Genomic DNA, 6,000 nt, shown 5'->3' with positions numbered 1-6,000 from the left:
TCACACTTCTGGATATGTCTGTAAAAAATGTATATAACACACACAATAGTGTAATACAGTTTGTATAACTGAACAGTGCAGAATTCTCAAATGAGGTACTCACAAACGTGGAGCCGTGTGAGTACCTCATTTGAGAATTCTGCACTGTTCAGTTATACAAACTGTATTACACTATTGTGTGTGTTATATACATTTTTTACAGACATATCCAGAAGTGTGATTTACCATCTACAGTATGTATTCATTTATGTTATATTGAGTGGTGTGAGGGGTTTCCCCCTCAGGTGGTTTGTAGCACTTCAGCTACCACACAATATGTTCATATTGTATACACTCTTTATTTTCACTGAAGCTATAAGAGAGCTTGTGTTGTGACCATGACTAATCATATGCATGAAAAACAATTACTGAAACATGCACAGCAGTTTCATTTGATTCTTTTTATGAATGTAACTACTGTTCGGTGCTTAAATGGTAATTCCAACAAAAAACAAAATACTAGTGTTTTAAGAAAGTCTGCCTGCCTGGAACTCTTGTTCTGGGCTTGCTAATGTCCAGAACAGTCTTAACGGGTGTGCACACTGGGTGTTGCCTGGGGCCCCATAAGCATAGGGGCCCCATAGGCTGGATTAATAATAAATAATTCATAGTAATTTCATACTGTGCTATCTCCGTCTGTATGATTTACTAACTGAGTACTATTTTTATGTTGAATTTCTTGTTTTTAAACGTCAAGGCTCATGTTATATTTGTTTGGATTAAGGTCTGCTGCACACCATGTTTTGTAATGTTTAAACACTGATTTTGCTGGAGGTTTCAATAAATATAAGCTTTTTTTTTTTAATTGATAATTAGAATTTTTATTCCTGTGAGTGGTTGTGTAGGCAGTAATCCAGTGCACTGCTGTGCCCACGGGCCTTTAAGACAACCCAGCTAATGACGTGCCAATGACGCAGACAGAGGTAGAATTAAACGTTAAGCAGTAGAGGGATTAATCTCTGTATGTGCAGCGTTTTATAGCGAAAACACTGCACATACAGACTGCAACTTTGTTTTCCTGGCACCACAATTTCCCTTTAACTAGTCACCCTGTACTGAAATATCAGGGTTATTCACTAAAATGGGAATTTCAGCATGAATTCAAAGTAAAATTTCAAATCTACAGGGTTAATAAAAATGTAAAAAAACTTTCCTCTACAAATGTAAGCTGAAGAACAATTACAAGTCAAAAACATCTCATCTGTCAGAATTTAGCCCTCACTCAGATGGCATTAAAATGTATGTATTTAGCTTTGTTTTAATTGCAATAACTTGGTATAATTTCAAAATATAAACTTTTAGCATGCAGTTAGTGCTGTACTTAAATATTACGGGCCGTGCTTTAATATGTCTTAGAGAGTTATTATATTTTGGGCATTTTTTGCTGAACTCCTGTTGGTCGCTGATAAAGACACAATCCACTAGATGGCAGTGTGTTCAAACTTATTCAACATACTTAAACCTAATATTTTTGATTAGTGAAATGATTTTAATTCAAACCCTATTAACTGACATAACTAATGAAATGAAAACTCCCCCCCCCCCCAAAAAAAAAATAATATGTAAACTCTGATGAACACTTGACATTCTAAAGCGTGCTGAAAAGGTGAACGTGTCTGCTCTCAGCCAATGTCATATGTAAAGCATCTAGAGACTGGGAAGAATGTACAGTATACTCATTTTCCTGACCACTAACCATGATCTGCTATTTTCCTGAGTGCTTTGTAATTTATGATTAAACTAAGATCGCATGCTTCATCTAATGGTGTAATAAGCTGTCTGTTACTTGTGAGACCTTCAGAGAACTATCTAGGTACGCATCTATATTTTAATTTTACAATTATTTTGAATCACTGCAAGTAGAAATTATTTTTCGTTTTAAAAGGATGTTTTTTTCCCCCTTCAAAATGGAAGATCACATGTTTTAGTGTAAATAATGTGTGAGTCACATGGGAGCATCTTCAGTTATTTTGTTGTACAGACACAAGGTTACCTTTGCTTGATCTACAGATTTAAAGGGACACTGTAGGCACCAAAACCACTTAAACTGATTAAAGGTGTTATAGTTATAGTGCCTGAAGTCCTCAAGTACAAACCTCAACATCTGAGGAAAGGGATTTAGGGGTGATTATTTCTGATGACTTACAGGTAGGCAGACAATGCAATAGAGCAGCAGGAAATGCTAGCAGAATGCTTGGTTGTATAGGGAGAGGTATTAGCAGTAGAAAGAGGGAAGTGCTCATGCCATTGTACAGAACACTGGTGAGACCCCACTTGGAGTATTGTACACAGTACTGGAGACCGTATCTTCAGAAGGATATTGATACCTTAGAGAGAGTTCAGAGAAGGGCTACTAAACTGGTTCATGGATTGCAGGATAAAACTTACAAGGAAAGGTTAAAGGAACTTAACAAGTATAGCTTGGAGGAAAGACGAGACAGGGGGGATATGATAGAACCATTTAAATACATAAAGGGAATCAACACAGTAAAGGAGGAGACTATATTTAAAAGAAGAAAAACTACCACAACAAGAGGACATAGTCTTAAATTAGAGGGGTAAAGGTTTAAAAATAATTTCAGGAAAGTATTACTTTACTGAGAGGGCAGTGGATGCACGGAATAGCCTTCCAGCTGAAGAAGTAGAGGTTGACACAGTGATGGAGTTTAAGCATATGTGGGATAGGCATAAGGCTATCCTAGACTTAGGAAAAGGCCAGGTACTAATGAGAGTATTTAGAAATTTGGGAAGGCTAGATAGGCCAAATGGTTCTTTTTGGCTGTCAGATTTTATGTTTCTATGTTTCAAGTGTTGGGTGATACATTGATGTTTAAATGGTTTAGTCAATATTTAGCATTATGTTTTGCTCCCAGGCATCCTGTAGCTCCACCCCCAATGACAATATGGCAAAGGCAGGGTTCTTCTCTTAACCTTTCACAGCCAGCAATCACTGGTAAGATTTTTATGTCAAGAGGCAGAGCATAACTCAACCTTCACCATATTGTAACTGGTGGGCACGCTATAGGCTGCTGGGGACTCTCTGGTACAATATTGAATAAACTAAATTAATTATGATGAAAATGTGGGGTGATGGTGAAGCGCTATATATTGAATAAAATATAGGAAATGGAAATAATATTGGAGATGAGTGAATATACCTGAATAAAACTTCTTTCTTGCAACCTTAACCTTGATATAAGATTCCTTAAAAGTATAAACACAAAAAATATCTCATAGTATAAAACTGTAATATGCACAGTAAAATATATACATAAGATCTTTCCCACTCACACTCTCTAGAGCCAAAAGATTTTAGCTCAGTTCTGGCGCCTGTAGGGTCCGTAAAGGCGACCCTCTCCCTTCTTGGGAACCTTTGTTCTTCCTTTTTCAATCTAAGATATAGAGCATATATAGTGCAGTACCTTTGGTAAAAATATCTTAAAATGTATAAAATATAAGAAGGGGTACTCACAAACCCAGAGCCTTCAGTATAGGCTCAATGGGACAGCATATGTGGTTAAGGACCACAATCCTTCTTTCTTGTAGCAGGAAGAAATTTGCCAAATAGTGTCTTGGTAAAAATATATTTATTAAACTATCACTTTAAAAGTATATAAAAGTATAAAACAATTTCTATACAAATATCCACTATATAGGCAAAATCAAAAAAGTCCAATAGTTACAGTCTTTTCATATTCCAGGACGCGTTTCGCCAAATAGGCTTCCTCAGCTGGATCAAAAAAAGTCTTTGTGAAGATCCTTGGACCAGTTCCTGCTTTTATATCCCTTTTTCTTATCCTAATTGTTGCTGTATGGGCTTTTTAATTTCGCGGGCTATCACCATGGTAACCGTGATGCCCTGCGCGTCAAGCCTCTCTCGTGTGTTTGGATTAGGATAAGAAAAAGGGATATAAAAGCAGGAACTGGTCCAAGGATCTTCACAATATACCTATACTGAAGGCTCTGGGTTTGTGAGTACCCCTTCTTATATTTTATACATTTTAAGATATTTTTACCAAAGGTACTGCACTATATATGCTCTATATCTTAGATTGAAAAAGGAAGAACAAAGGTTCCCAAGAAGGGAGAGGGTCGCCTTTACGGACCCTACAGGCGCCAGAACTGAGCTAAAATCTTTTGGCTCTAGAGAGTGTGAGTGGGAAAGATCTTATGTATATATTTTACTGTGCATATTACAGTTTTATACTATGAGATATTTTTTGTGTTTATACTTTTAAGGAATCTTATATCAAGGTTAAGGTTGCAAGAAAGAAGTTTTATTCAGGTATATTCACTCATCTCCAATATTATTTCCATTTCCTATATTTTATTCAATATATAGCGCTTCACCATCACCCCACATTTTCATCCGTTTGATTAAAAGATAAGATTTTGGTGTTATAGCAGCTTAAAGTATATTATATTATATCCAATTGGTATATATGAATTTTGGTGTTTCACATTAGCGCTGGTACATCCCCCCTTTTCGATAAATTAATTATGATGTTGAGCAGGGGGGATGATGTAGAAGTACGCACTCACGCCTGCCTACGCCTTGTGGGTAACCTTGCTGGGTTCTAATGAACACTGAATGCTGGACGCTGAGCAAACACGGTGGAAAGAAGCTCTAGGCAAATGTACTGATGGACAGAGACGCTGAAAACTACTACCGGCACCCGCAATTTTCAGAAGGGCTTTAGTGGGGAAAGAAGAAAGACAAACGGCGGAGAGGAATAACAGTAAAGGGAGCAGGGTCACGGCCACGCGTAAGAATACATGCGCCAACATCGGAGAGTTTTTCTTTAGGAAGTAAAGACCAAAAATTAATTGAAAAGAAATAAAGGTGACAAGAAGACTGAATTGGCATGGCAAGAAGAAAATTGATGTAAACTACCTGCTTTAAATTATTTTGTTCTAAATGTATCACAATATAAGGGAAGACCATTCTGTTTGTAAAGCGGTGCATAACCTGAGTGTGGCAATACTGTTTACTTTATGCTGAGAACTGTGAATTATATACCGTAGCTATAGCGAACAACACCACATAAATCTGCTGTGGGGTTAGATAAAGGCAAAAAAGGAAAAGAGAAAGAGAGGAAAAAGGGGAAAGGAAAAGAAGAGAAGGATAGAAGAAAAAGAGAAGGAAATAGACTTAAAAAACAAAATGCAAGAAAGCAAACAAACTATAAAAAAATATATAAAAAAAAACAAAATGAACCACAAGAAAGAAGAGCATCTAATTTTTTTTCCCCACAGTCAGATAGAGGAACTCATCCCAGAATACAAGATGACTCAGAATACTGAAAAATAAAGAGTCAGACACAGAAAGAGGTTCTTCAGAAAATCATTGGGTAGAACCAAATATTATTACAGCAGAGCATTTAACTAAATGTTTTGAAGCACAACCTATTAAAATTAAAGCAGAAATAATAACTTCCTCTAGCGAAATTAAAAGTGACCTAGCCAAGATTGGAGAGAGACTCAAGGCTATGGATGAGAAGACGGATAATATCTCTCTACAAACACAGACCAACGCGGAAAGGTTGAAAATTTGGGAAGAAAAAAACCCGTAAAGTTTAATTATTAAAATTGGTGATCTCGAAGATAGGTCACGCAGAAATAACCTTAGAATATGAGGCATTCGTGAAAATATTATAGCCACTAAACCGGAAGACTTCTGTGAAGATTTTTTTAAATCCCTTGGATTATTTCCACATAAGGAAGTTAACTACATCGAAAGATGTCAAAAGCTTATGAAGCCCAATAGCGTTCCAGAACACGTACCAAGAGATGCGATCATATGCTTGTATTAATTTCGCTTTAAAACACAAGTGATACATGCTTGTGCGGCTAAAGGTTTAAAAGATTCTCAAATAAACGTTTTCCAAGACTTATCCTTGTAAACAAGAATGAAGAGGAAAGCTTAGGCGTCCTCTACTATATTGAGGAAACAAGAAATAA

General features: G+C 36.5%; 1 protein-coding gene across 1 annotated transcript in view; it reads right to left on the bottom strand.

The window, feature by feature from the left end:
• DLGAP2 (DLG associated protein 2) overlaps positions 1-6,000 on the bottom strand; it is a 331,780-nt gene that overhangs the window by 13,004 nt on the left and 312,776 nt on the right. The window lies entirely within an intron of this gene.

This window comes from Pelobates fuscus, chromosome 2 (assembly GCF_036172605.1).
Source record: "Pelobates fuscus isolate aPelFus1 chromosome 2, aPelFus1.pri, whole genome shotgun sequence".
NCBI lineage: Eukaryota > Metazoa > Chordata > Amphibia > Anura > Pelobatidae > Pelobates > Pelobates fuscus.
The sequence above is the reverse complement of the archived record's forward strand: the minus strand, read 5'-3'. Positions and strand labels throughout refer to the sequence as shown.